This window comes from Lissotriton vulgaris, chromosome 5, assembly GCF_964263255.1.
Source record: "Lissotriton vulgaris chromosome 5, aLisVul1.2, whole genome shotgun sequence".
NCBI lineage: Eukaryota > Metazoa > Chordata > Amphibia > Caudata > Salamandridae > Lissotriton > Lissotriton vulgaris.
In genome coordinates, this window is record NC_141693.1 from 266,984,012 (window position 1) to 266,997,936 (window position 13,925).

The 13,925-nt window shown below is 47.2% G+C and overlaps 1 long non-coding RNA gene across 1 annotated transcript; it reads right to left on the reverse strand.

Moving 5' to 3' along the window:
- Positions 1-711: 711 nt before the first annotated feature.
- Positions 712-13,637, reverse strand: LOC147710665 (uncharacterized). The gene is made up of 3 exons (XR_015295643.1): positions 13,572-13,637; positions 11,983-12,030; positions 712-777 (listed from the first exon to the last, which is right to left on the reverse strand). It is a non-coding gene; the product is annotated as an uncharacterized LOC147710665 (long non-coding RNA).
- Between the last annotated feature and the right edge of the window lie 288 nt (positions 13,638-13,925).

Consider the following 13,925-nt stretch of genomic DNA (forward strand, 5'->3'; position numbering starts at 1 on the left):
AGTCTAAGCTATAAATTGTGTTAATATCTTAAATACAATGTCTGGGAATCCTATTGCTAATTCATGTTACTGTTACTTATTTTCGTGACTTTCCAAATGGGTGTGAAGGTGTAAGTATGAGCACTGAACACCAATATTAACTCATTCCACATAATGAGGGCCAGTGAATATGCAAGTGTCCGGTTTTTCAGTCACGAAATACCCTGAAACTGGGTTTATGGAACAGCAAATACATATCCACAAATCATAGAACAGCAGCTCAGAGGATGACAATGTATTTGAAAGGCCACATGTAGAAAAAGACCAAAAATGACATTTCACAGATGGAACCTTTTATCTCAGGGTTGGACTGCACTGTGGGAGCAGTAGTGAAACAGTGGATAAAGACTGGCCACACTACAGAATTGAGATGTATATAGATAAATAAGACAAAGGGAATAGTCTGGGACAGATTTTATTGTGTGTCAAAGCCAATACATAAGGCAAATGTCTCTATGTGCTCTGAATTGTGTGCCTCAGCAAAGCCTAGAAGGTCCATACAATGAAGAATTTAACAAAGAAACCAAGGGATCCAGTTCTTTGTCTGTGGTAGATGATGTTCAAAATGTGTCTCTACCTCTATCTTTGTGTGATAAGCTTTAGTGCCTCAGTGCCGAACATGATGTCTTTAAGATTTGCACAAATGCATTTCAACAGGCTGAATATGCTAACCTGTTTAATTGATGTTTCCTCAGTTTCTTGATCTGGTGTCTGGATGGCAATATCAGAAGAAGGTGACTGGGGGAAACAAAAAAGAAATACCCCTAACATTTACAACCCGACTCATTTAGGTGTGCTGCATATATCCACTTTACTGTCCAAATCCATCAAATTTGATCTGTGATGAATACTAGTTGTGTGAGGCCCTTGACCTCTTTTTCATTGGTGATAGAGACATGAGTGGAGGCCAAACAATAATTTTAAGAAATGGAGGTATGTCAATACCATTGCAAAGATTTAATTCCACTGATGGGAAACGGATAACTGTATGAGAACTCAAAGACTTGTCTTGGTATACAGTAGTTTTTGAAAATAGCAGATGTCATGGAAAGCTCATGAAAATCTCGAAAAAGTTAACAATACTATTGTATACCAACTGGGGATAAAGCGCAAAAGTGGTAAATCAGGGGTTACGTGAAAGGGGAGAAGTATGGTATATAGAGGTAAAGGAGTTAGGAGTTAGGGGGGTGAAAATATGCATGAATGACAGTGAATGACCTGTAGAGTGGCAATATGTAACAAGGTGAACAGGCATGCAATTGTACTCAGTTTTTAAAAAATCCTCTCTGAGCCACTTATTCAACACCGAACTGGGAACATTGTTAGATTTTAGTATAAAAACAGTATAAATATTAGAGAAGTAACTGCTTACTATGCCCCTCATGGCCTTTTCCCTATCCACTACAGTTGGAGGCCGACTCTAATGGTAACAGAGATAGTCAGAAAGAGCTCTCCATGAAAGACAAACTATGGTAAATATTGAAATTTTTCTCAGGTGCAATATTAGTCTCATCGAAGGAATGATTGCAATTAGTCTAAGCACTGGCAATCGCTTGGTGTAGCATTCCAACCCATCATTCTTGTGTCCACCATGCTAATACAGATAAAACACAGTGATATGCAAAATAACGATTGGCCGAGACTCAGCCCTGGGTAATTAACAATAGCTGAAATTAGTTCAAGCGTTCTATCCATCATTTTTTTGTATACTTCAGTATATAAATCGTTGTTGAAAATAACAGATTTCTAGAAAAGGATGCGGTGATAAAATTGACAAGTGTAGAGGTAGAGATTGAGAGATTTGGAATTAAGAGCTAAAGCAGTCAGCTTCTATTAGGATGCGAAGAAGAGGAAAATTACCACGAATTGCATTGAATCGCTTTTTAACTGGAGATACTTAACAAAATGAACAATTTGAACAATTCTATATATTAATTCTACTTTTAGGAAGTCTAAGCTTATGCAATTTAGTTTCAAAGAACTGGGAAATGTTTTAGACGGTTATCATAAGAGCAGTATATATTCGAGCATAAAACTACTTACTGTGTCCTTTGTGCCCTCTTCGCCATCCACTGCACTAGGAGGCAGACTCTAAAGGCATAAGAAAAAGTCAGAAAGAATTGTTATGAATGACAAACTATGAAAATTGATGTACAGTTTTCACAAGTGCAATCATAGTCTCCATAAAACACATGACTGCAGTGGCACCTTTATTTAGATGAGGCCAGATCCACGTAAAAGTTGTGTAAAGTGTGATGAAAGGGGCTAAGACGGGGTGTGGCTAGCAGCCGATGAGGACGGTCGCAGCCTAGCGAGGCTCCCGACCCTCTGCCCAAAGATCCGTCGAAAATCCTGTTGACGACCTGGGATCCCCGCGAAAATCGGGTCGAGCCCGAGAGCAACACCCAGGCCTGCTCCGGTTCGAGTGGCGAGCCGGGGAGTCAACTGCAGCGGGCGCACCTTGATGTGAAGTGCCCGAGACGCCAGAGCGCAAGATGGCGGCATCCTGGGAGGCGGCTGCCGGAGAGTAGCAGCGGATCCACCCCCAACGCCCGGCTGTGCAGAGGAAGCGAGGTACTTGGTGGCCGGGGGGAGGCTGAGACCGCCTGACCCACCAGCGAGCCCCGACCTCGGAGCGACCGGCGAGGAGTTAGGGCACGGGAGCAGCTCCGGCGAGGCTTCGCCCCATCCGGGAGGAGAATAATTTATGCCCCGGCTTTGAGGCCTGCTATCCCTGTGGGCACAACCCTGACCCGAGGCCCGGCTGGGCGAGGGAAGTCGATCGGAGGGGGGCCTGAGAGCGTACTGGGCCCGACTGCCGTACCACCGGCCTGGACCCTTGTGAGACTGGAACGGGAGGCTAAGTGCGGGCGGCGGCGGTGAGCCCCCGCCTAGCCCAAGGGACAATAAATTTACACCCCGGCTCCGGGGCCTAGGATCTCGGTGGGTGCAGCTCCGGCCCAACCGCATTGCTGCACAGAGGAAGTGGGCCTGAGAGGAGCCGAGAGGGGAACGGGGACCGACATCTGAATCACTGACCCCCGAGCCCGGTGTGGCCGGCGTGGGGCCCAGCGCACAGACGAACCCGGGGAGGACCCGCTCTGTCCGTGGGCTGACTATCGACACCACGGCTTTGGAGCCCTTCATCCCTGTATATGTCGAGGGGCAACTGGAGAATTCACCTGACGACCCCAGAAGGTGAGAAACAGCAGTGACTGGCCCCTGGGGAGGTGGAAGGGACTCGAGCAACCCCGGAGCCCTGAGGGCCCGGCCCCACTACGAGGGGCGACCAGAAGGTGGCCGGAACTGTGCAGCGGCCGGATTGGGGCCTGAGGGGGAAGAACGTCTGAGGAAGACCAGCAACCTCCACGAAGATAACCGGAGACCGGCCTTACCGGGAAAGCGGGGCGTGCGCCCTGGGGCTCGCAGCCCAGAAGGAGGCACGCTTGAGGAGCGAACTCTGTCTGCCCACCCATAGACCACTTCCAGCGGAGGGCCCCGATCGTACCCTCCGCCCGGTCGGGCCAACAGAGATCCCACACCCAGCGCACTCCTCAGACTCCCTCATCACATCACCGAGGGGCCGGGGTACCGTTGGAGGACCGGAACATGATAACAGCACCGCAAGGCCAACCTAATTGACACCGGGGCCTATAGAGACGAGGAGGGTTGATTGACCCCACAGAGTGGAGTGCCCAGAGGGAGAACCCGACCTAAACTCCTCCTAATTCGTGACCAACGGATTGCTTACTGCGGGGCGCACCGACAACACCCGAACATTCCTGGGAACCCAGATCTACATCGCAGGAGCAGGATGGGAAAGCCTAGAGGCGTAAAAGGGGACGGGAGCCCAGCCACGGAGACGCCGGAAGATACATCGCAGTCTACTACGGAACTGCAACAGATGCAGGACCGGATCCTAGAAGCTATTGCTGCCACGAAGGATGCCTTACACCAAGACATTATGCAGGTGTCGACGGGACAGGGGCTCCTGCGGGCAGACCACGCGAAGTTAACAGATAGAGTCAAGGGAGCAGAAGACACCCTAAAAGACATCGTACCAGCGCATAAGTCGATGGAGGGGAAGCTCACGGATGCGATGGAGCGGATACAAGCCCTGGAGAGGAGGGCAGAGGACGCTGAAAACCGCAGTCGGCGGAACAACGTGCGCCTGGTGGGCCTTCCCAAAATAAAAGAGGGCACAGACATGGTGGGCTACTTGCACGACTGGCTAAAGACTGTGGTGGCCCGGAGGGTCTTTCTCCCTTCTTCACTCTAGAGAGGTACCATCTCGGCCCCTGAAACCGGGCCTGCCACCTCGCCCAGTGGTCATCAAATTGCTCCACTATAAGGACAGGGATTGGCTTTTGCAGCGGGCCAGGGACACAGGTCCCTTTCAAGTGGACAACAGCAAGGTTATGCTATTCCCGGACTAAACGTTTTAGACCCAAAAAGCTGCGTGCCTCATTCCTCTCTATCAAAAAAGAACTGCGCACAGAAGGCTTACAGTACTCGCTGCTGTTCCCGGCCAAACTCCGAGTGGTGGTAGACGAAAAGGCGCTGTTCTTCACAACATCGGTGGAGGCATGGGCCTGGTGGGACACTTACAAAGCGGGCACGGACGGAGCTCGATACAGGGCCGAGGAGGAGCGCCAGAAACACACAGTCAGGCAGTCACGGAGGCTCCGAGGGCGCAGACAGGGGTCCAGAAAAACGACGACCTCCCAAACTAAGGATGAATGAAGAGCAGCGCTGCAGGCAGTAAAGGAAGTGTCGGGATCGGCGCTGGTCCAATCGGCAAGAGAATCAGGCTCGGAGGGCCAAGGTATGGGCTTGGACACTGAGTTATCGGACCTGGGTGGTGCCAGGGGCCCGAAAGTCACGCGAAAGACTTCAGGAGAAATCATCGAAAGCTGAATCCTGACCACAGTACCTGTCAAGGATGACAACAAATGGTGCAGCCTCTAAGAACTGTTGAGCAGGCCACTGTAAGACTGGAATATCGTGAGTCATAATGAGTATTACGGGGCGGGGCATGGGGACAGCACTTGAAGGTTTTAGAAGCTAGCTCACGCACCCCAGGGCCCATAAGGCCTCCGTGGTATTGGCTACGGACTAGGGAAATTTGAGAGCGCGTTTGCTCACCAGTTTGGATGGGAGCGACTCTTCTGCAGTTGGGTCCTATTCTGGGGGAGGGGGGACCTGGAGAAGTTGGGGTAACTCGAGGTGTAGTTTGGGGAGGGGGGGGAATGTTGGGGACGGGAGGGGATGGTGTGGTGTCTGATGTCTGGATGCAACATGTTATTGACTTAAACCGAACAAGATGGGACAATGGCTAATGCGGGCTCGATAAAATGTGTGTCCTGGAATGTGCGGGGACTAAATACAATGGCGAGGAGACACAAAATCCACTCTTACCTAGTCCGTAGAGGAGTGCATATAGCATTCCTACAAGAGACCCATTTAACGAGAAAAGAGGAAGTAGCACTACAGCGTAGATGGAGGGGCGACCTGTTTTAAACCACGTACTCTGCTTTTGCTAGGGGAGTGCTAATTTGGGTGAGAGCAGGAGTTCCTTTCCAAGTCACTAGACATACGGAAGACCCAGAAGGGAGATTTGTAGCGGTTGAAGGGCTACTTAGAGGTCGACACATTGTGCTTAGTAGCATCTACGCGCCAAATGTAGATCAGGCAGCCTATTTTGCGAAGCTCTCCAGAGTGCTGGCCACCTACTTTACAGGTCATATGCTGATGGGGGGGACTTCAACTCAATAGAAGATACAACACTAGACAGATCACATCCTCCGCTACACACATCCCCTGTACACAGGTTGGCGAGGGGCAGAACGGAATGGCAGGGGAAATGGGATCTGACAGACAGCTGGCGCACACAACATCCGACAGAGCGAGACTACTCGTTCTACTCTAGCATACATGACCTCCATGTCCGCCTTGATACCTTCCTCTGTTCCCAAACAATACTCCCAGCAGTGGCCCGGACTGAATACTTGACACGCACAATATCTGACCACAACCCTATCCTCCTGAAGCTAGATTGGATGAATACAATTTCAAAGATCCCGACGTGGCGGCTACGACCGGACACGCTGGATGACCCACCCTTCCGCGTAGAGCTAGAGAATCGGATCGCTAATTACTTCACAGAGAACAAGGGTACCGCTTCATCCAGGGCCGTGGAGTGGGACGCATTTAAAATAGTAGTAAGGGGGCACTGCATAGGGAAATTTGCAGGGGTACGCAGATCATTGGTAGAGGACTTAGATAAGGCTGAGCGTAAATTGAGGGAGGCAGAACAGGAACGCCCTGGCCGCCCTGAGTTACAGGGGAGAGTAAGTGAAGCGCGGGAAGCAGTGGCTGTGGAGGTAGAGCGCCTTCGTAGCTTCGATTACAAAACATACTTGACGAAGACTCTTGCTGAGGGGGACAAAACTGGAACACTCTTTGCCTGGCTAGCGAACTCTAATAGGAGCACTCAACCGATTCTGACCCTGAAGGGAAATGGAGGCGACACACTTCAAACACAGCCAGAAATTTTGGACTGCTTTCGATCATATTATGAGAGGTTATATAGGAGCGACTTGGGGAACCAGAGTGAGGGAATAGAGGCTTTCCTGAGCGACCTGCAGATACCACAGCTGGAGCAAGAACAGGCTAATTTACTAGGCGGCCCAATAGACTTGGCAGAAATAAGAGGGGCAATAAAGCGGATGGCGCGTAACAAAACACCGGGGATAGATGGGTTACCCATTGAATTTTACGGGAAATACCTGGATCAACTGACCCCGAGGCTACAAGTGATATATAATGAAGCCAGGGAAAAGGGCAGACTTCCCCAGTCAATGCGCGAAGCCATTATGATCCCTTTATTAAAACCACGAAGGGAAAGCACAGACCCTGCATTCTATAGGCCGTTGTCAATGTTGACAACAGACTACAACATTTTGAGCACAGTGCTGGCCGCCAGGCTGCTACCCCATATGCAAGACCTGATTCATAAAGATCAATCAGGTTTTTTACCCACTAGGAACACGACACACAACATCCGTAGGATGCTCAGGCTAGTAGATGACCCGCCGCCGGGAACAAGAGCCCCCCTGGTATTGGCGGTTGACATAGAAAAGGCCTTCGACACCCTGGAATGGGAATATCTATATAGAGTGATGCAGGGCTTTGGCCTGGGTGAGGGATATATAAGGTGGACGAAGGTGCTTTACGCTTCGCCGAAAGCTAGGGTGAGAGTCGGACCCTTAGTATCGGACCAATATGAGGTGCATCAGGGAACAAGACAGGGATGTGCACTTTCTCCCCTGCTGTTTGCACTTGCAGTGGAGCCTCTGGCAGCGATGGCTAGGCGGGGGATACATTACAACGGGTTAGAAGTCAGAGGGGCCCACCACTTCATCTCCCTATACGCAGACGACCTTCTCCTCTTCTTAAAAGATGCTGAGGGAGCCGTGGATGGCGCAAAGAGACTGTTAGAGCGCTTTGGCGAAATATCAGGACTGCGGGTTAACTGGACAAAAACCTGCCTCTTCCCGCTGAGGAAGGAGGAGGAGCGCCCCCTAACCCACCCAGAGCTTAGCTGGGAGCCTAGCTGTCTGAGCTACCTAGGAGTGTACATATATCACAAGCCCGCGGACCTGCTAGACGGTAATATAGGTTGCTGTATCCGCGCATTGCAGGGCAGTATGACCTTCTGGGCCACCCTGCCCCTCTCAATGGCGGGCCGGGTTTCACTCCTAAAAATTATAGCCCTACCGCGATTATTATATTTCTTCTGGACCCTCCCTGTGTGGATACCTGGAGCGATCTTCAGACGGTTGAGATCGATGATTGTGTCCTTTTAATGGGGAACGGGAAGACGTAGAATTGCATTGGCGACGCTGACCCGCCCGAAGGATGAGGGCGGCCTAGCGGTCCCAGATTTCGAGCTCTACTACTTGGCGGCCCAATTACAGTTCTTTACACAGGAGGTTGCGAGGGTCTACCGCGGCCCGGAGCAGGGGAGGGAAAACAGCACCCCCGTCACATACTGGCATACATTACCATGCAGCAAAAATTGAGGCTCGGAGGGCTGTCCCAAGAAGAACGGACGCTCCGATTGTGTTGGAATCGCACGCAAAAGCGAATTGGACCCGGGCACCCGTATGCACCTGAGATCCCGCTGGGCATGGTGACAGCTCTCCCACATGGCGGAGACTGGTCGAGACTACGACTGTGGGAAGATGCAGGGTTACAGGTGGTGGGGGATCTTTATGATGACGGGGTATTGGCCCCGTACCAGACATTGCAGGAAAGATACGACCTTCCGAGGGGAGACTACTTAATGCATGCGGCGGTGGTGAGAGCCATACAGGCGCACTGGGGGGGGGGAATGATGGAGCCCACGACGACACTGGCGTGCCGATACACAATGATGGCGGCAGGAACGTTTAAGGCAGTTACATGCCTCTATTCCAGAATGCACACAGACACCCTACAACCACTTACACCGCTGAAGCATAAATGGGAAGCAGACCTACAGTTAGAAATCCCAGACTCGGCGTGGTCCCAACTAGTGCGGAGGGCTAGGAAGAGCACCAGAAATGCGCGTTTCCAACTAATACACCTTTATATCCTCCACAGGGCCTACCTTACCCCGAGTAAAATAGCAGCGTACTTTGGCGCAGAGGACGCAGCAATCCCAGATGTAACCAGTTAGGAGCAGACCTAGTACATATGCTGAGGGGCTGCCCACGATTACAAGTGTATTGGAGGGAAATAGGTGACACCCTGAATGAAGTAGCAGACAGGGAACTGCAGTACGATAGCGTGGTCACTGTCTTACACTGGTTCCCACACACACGTAAGAACAAACTAGCAAATTCATCGACATGGGTCTACTTATTGCAAAGAGAGAGCTGACCAAAGGGTGGAAGTCGAAGGTAGGGCCAACACACCGGAGGTGGCTGAATGAATTCTTGAAGTGGGCAACGGCGGAGAGTATGATCAGATACCAACTGGCCCGCCGTAACTCAGACGAGAAAGCACAGGACGCAGCAATGGCATGGGAAATACTAGTACAGGCGCTGAGGGATAGTACAGTGGACGAGGAGGGAGAAGAGGAGGCGGAGGGGCAGGTGGCTCCAGCAGAGATGGTTATGACCCCGGCACCAACACCGGACACACACGCACAGTAAAAACACAAAGCTCCGAGGCCCACAGTATAAGTACGTATCCTAGCGCCAGGCATAGATTTAGACACCGGGGGGGAAGGGGGTTGGGGGGGGAAGCATCCCGGGATCCTGTAGCGGAACACGTACAAATTCTGGCGAGTGAAAGTGGAAACGGGGCGAAAAAACAAAAGCAGAGGGCGGAGGGCCCCATATGTTGACTGCAGCAGACAACCCAGTCAAGAGTGTAAACTGTAAATGAGTAGCGCCGCCCGACCTCCGGGATGTAGGCTGAATGGCTGTGTACGTGGCATCTGGAATGAGATAGGAGAACGACTCTGCATTCAGAGATCCTGAGTCCAGCAAAGTACACTATAATTGACTCTGCAATAAAAATTGTTTAACAAAAAAAAAAAGGGGGCTAAGACTGCATTTATGACAAAGTAATACAGCATTGCGACATGTAAAATCTAATTCTTTTATCAACAACAAAAGATTGAGCTAATTCCACATTTTTAAAATGTATTTGTATTATCATTTTTTGTCCAGACAGTAATCATTACACGCTTTGATCGTTCATGTAGTCATCCTAAAATGTTCCAGTAGAATACACTCATGTCTTGTACATTTTTACGTTGAAACACTACTCATGCAAATGTCATAAAAAACTGTGGAAACACTATTTCTGTTTTGTGCACCCCATTCTAAGCTATAAATTGTGTTAATACCTTAAATACAATGTCTGGGAATCCTATTGCTAATTCAGGTTACTGTTACTTATTTTTGTGACTTTCAAAATGGGTGTGAAGGTGTAAGTATGAGAACTGAACACCAATATTAACCCATTCCACATAATGAGGGCCAGTGAATATGCAAGTGTCCGGTTTTTCAGTCACAAAATACCCCGAAACTGGGTTTATGGAACAGTAAATACATATCCACAAATCATAGAACAGCAGCTCAGAGGATGACAATGTATTTGAAAGGCCACATGTAGAAAAAGACCAAAAATGACATTTGACAGATGGAACCTTTTATCTAAGGGTTGGGCTGCACTGTGGGAGCAGTAGTGAAACAGTGGATAAAGACTGGCCACACTACAGATTTGAGATGTAAATAGATAAATAAAACAAAGAGAATAGTCTGGGACAGTTTTTATTGTGTGTCAAAGCCAATACATAAGCCAAATGTCTCTATGTGCTCTGAATTGTGTGCCCCAGCAAAGCCTAGAAGGTCCATAAAATGAAGAATTTAACAAAGAAACCAAGGGATCCAGTTCTATGATGGTCAAAATGTGTCTCTACTTCTATCTTTGTGTGATAAGCTTTAGTGCCTCAGTGCCGAACATGATGTCTTTAGGATTTGCACAAATGCATTTCAACAGGCTGAATATGCTAACCTGTTTAATTGATGTTTCCTCAGTTTCTTGATATGGTGTCTGGATGGCAATATCAGAAGAAGGTGACTGGGGGAAACAAAAAAGAAATACCCCTAACATTTACAACCCGACTCATTTAGGTGTGCTGCTTATATCCACTTTACTTTCCAAATCCATCAAATTTGATCTGTGATGAATACTGGTTGTGTGAGGCCCTTGACCTCTTTTTCATTGGTGATAGAGACATGAGTGGAGGCCAAACCATAATTTTAAGAAATGTAGGTATGTCAATACCATTGCAAAGATTTAATTCCACTGATGGGAAATGGATAACTGAATGAGAACTCAAAGACTTGTCTTGGTATACAGTAGTTTTTGAAAATAGCAGATGTCATGCAAAGCTCATGAAAATCTCGAAAAAGTTTACAATACTATTGTATACCAACTGGGGATAAAGCGCAAAAGTGGTGAATCAGGGGTTACGTGAAAGGGGAGAAGTATGGTATATAGAGGTAAAGGAGTTAGGAGTCAGGGGGAGTTAGGGGGGTGAAAATATGCATGAATGACAGTAAATGACCTGTAGAGTGGAAATATGTAGCAAGGTGAACAGGCATGCAATTGTACTCAGTTTTTAAAAAATCCTCTCTGAGCCACTTATTCTACACCGAACTGGGAACATTGTTAGATTTTAGTATAAAAACAGTAAAAATATTAGAGAGGTAACTGCTTACTATGCCCCTCATGGCCTTTTCCCTATCCACTACAGTTGGAGGCCGACTCTAATGGTAACAGAGATAGTCAGAAAGAGCTCTCCATGAAAGACAAACTATGGTAATTATTGAAATTTTTCTCAGGTGCAATTTTAGTCTCATCGAAGGAATGATTGCACATAGTCTAAGCACTGGCAGTTGCTTGGTGTAGCATTCCAACCCATCATTCTTGTGTCCACCATGCTAATACAGATTAAACCCAGTGATGTGCAAAATAACGATTGGCTGAGACTCAGCCCGAGTAATTAACAATAGCTGAAATTAGTTCAAGCGTTCTATCCATCATTTTTTTGTATACTTCAGTATATAAATCGTTGTTGAAAATAACAGATTTCTAGAAAAGGATGCGGTGATAAAATAGACAAGTGTAGAGGTAGAGATTGAGAGATTTGGAATTAAGAGCTAAAGCAGTCAGCTTCTATTAGGATGCGAAGAGGAAGAAAATGACCACGAATTGCATTGAATCGCTTTTTAACTGGAGATACTTAACAAAATGAACAATTCAATATATTAATTCAACTTTTGGTAAGTCTAAGCTGATGCAATTTAGTTTCAAAGAACTGGGAAATGTTTTAGACGGGTATCATAAGAATAGTATATATTCGAGCATAAAACTACTTACTGTGTCCTCTGTGCCCTCTTCACCATCCACTGCACTAGGAGTCAGACTCTAAAGGCATAAGAAAAAGTCAGAAAGAATTGTTATGAATGACAAAACTATGAAAATTAATGTACAGTTTTCACAAGTGCAATCATAGTCTCCATAAAACACATGACTGCAGTGGCACCTTTATTTAGATAAGGCCAGATCCACGTAAAAGTTGTGTAAAGTGTGATGAAAGGGGCTAAGAATGCATTTATGACAAAGTAATACAGCATTGTGACATGTAAAATCTAATTCTTTTATCAACAACAAAAGCTTGAGCTAATTCCACATTTTTTAAATGGATTTGTATTATCATTTTTTGTCCAAACAGTAATCATTACACGCTTTGATCGTTCATGTAGTCATCTTAAAATGTTCCAGTAGAATACACTCATGTCTTGTACATTTTTACGTTGAAACACTACTCATGCAAATTTCATAAAAAACTGTGGAAACACTATTTCTGTTTTGTGCACCCCAGTCTAAGCTATAAATTGTGTTAATAACTTAAATACAATGTCTGGGAATCCTATTGCTAATTCATGTTACTGTTACTTATTTTTGTGACTTTCCAAATGGGTGTGAAGGTGTAAGTATGAGCCCTAAACACCAATATTAACTCATTCCACATAATGAGGGCTAGTGAATATGCAAGTGTCCGGTTTTTCAGTCACGAAATACCCTGAAACTGGGTTTATGTAAATGTATGAAGCTTATATAGCGCATGACTTACCCTGGGGCATCTGCGCGCTTGCTTAGGGAACCCGTCCTGGTATTCCCCTGTGAGATAACCCTGGCAGGCTATCCACAAGGTGAAAGCCAGGCATCCCACCGCGAGGGGCCAATGTGGAGATTAAGCAAGCTATTGCCCAGAGTCGCAGAGTGTGAACCCGTGAGTCGAGAAGGCACCGGAGCGAGAATTAACGAGTCCGTGGAATTATTGAGCCCAAGACCCGCCGAGGCGGGGAATTGAACCCTGGTCCAGGGCCGAACTCAAGCTCCAGGTCTGCCGCCTCTAACCCCTGAGCCACACTTCTCCTCTAACCCCTGAGCCACACTTCTCCAGGGTTTATGGAACAGCAAATACATATCCACAAATCATAGAACAGAAGCTCAGAGGATGACAATGTATTTGAAAGGCCACATGTAGAAAAAGACCAAAAATGACATTTGACAGATGGAACCTTTTATCTCAGGGTTGGACAGCACTGTGGGAGCAGTAGAAATACAGTGGATAAAGACTGGCCACACTACAGAATTGAGATGTAAATAGATAAATAAGACAAAGGGAATCATCTGGGACAGGTTTTATTGTGTGTCAATGCCAATACACAAGGCAAAGGTCTCTATGTGCTCTGATTTGTGTGCCTCAGCAAAGCCTAGAAGGTCCATACAATGAAGAATTTAACAAAGAAACCAAGGGATCCAGTTTCTTGTCTGTGGTAGATGATGGTCAAAATGTGTCTCTACCTCTATCTTTGTGTGATAAGCTTTAGTGCCTCAGTGCCGAACATGATGTCTTTAAGATTTGCACAAGTGCATTTCAACAGGCTGAATATGCTAACCTGTTTAATTGATGTTTCCTCAGTTTCTTGATCTGGTGTCTGGATGGCAATATCAGAAGAAGGTGACTGAGGGAAACAAAAAAGAAATACCCTTATCATTTACAACCGGACTCATTTAGGTGTGCTGCATATATCCACTTTACTTTCCAAATCCATCAAATTTGATCTGTGATGAATACTAGTTGTGTGAGGCCCTTGACCTCTTTTTCATTGGTGATAGAGACATGAGTGGAGGCCAAACAATAATTTTAAGAAATGGAGGTATGTCAATACCATTGCAAAGATTTAAATCCACGGATGGGAAATGGATAACTGTATGAGAACTCAACGACTTGTCTTGGTATAAAGTAGTTT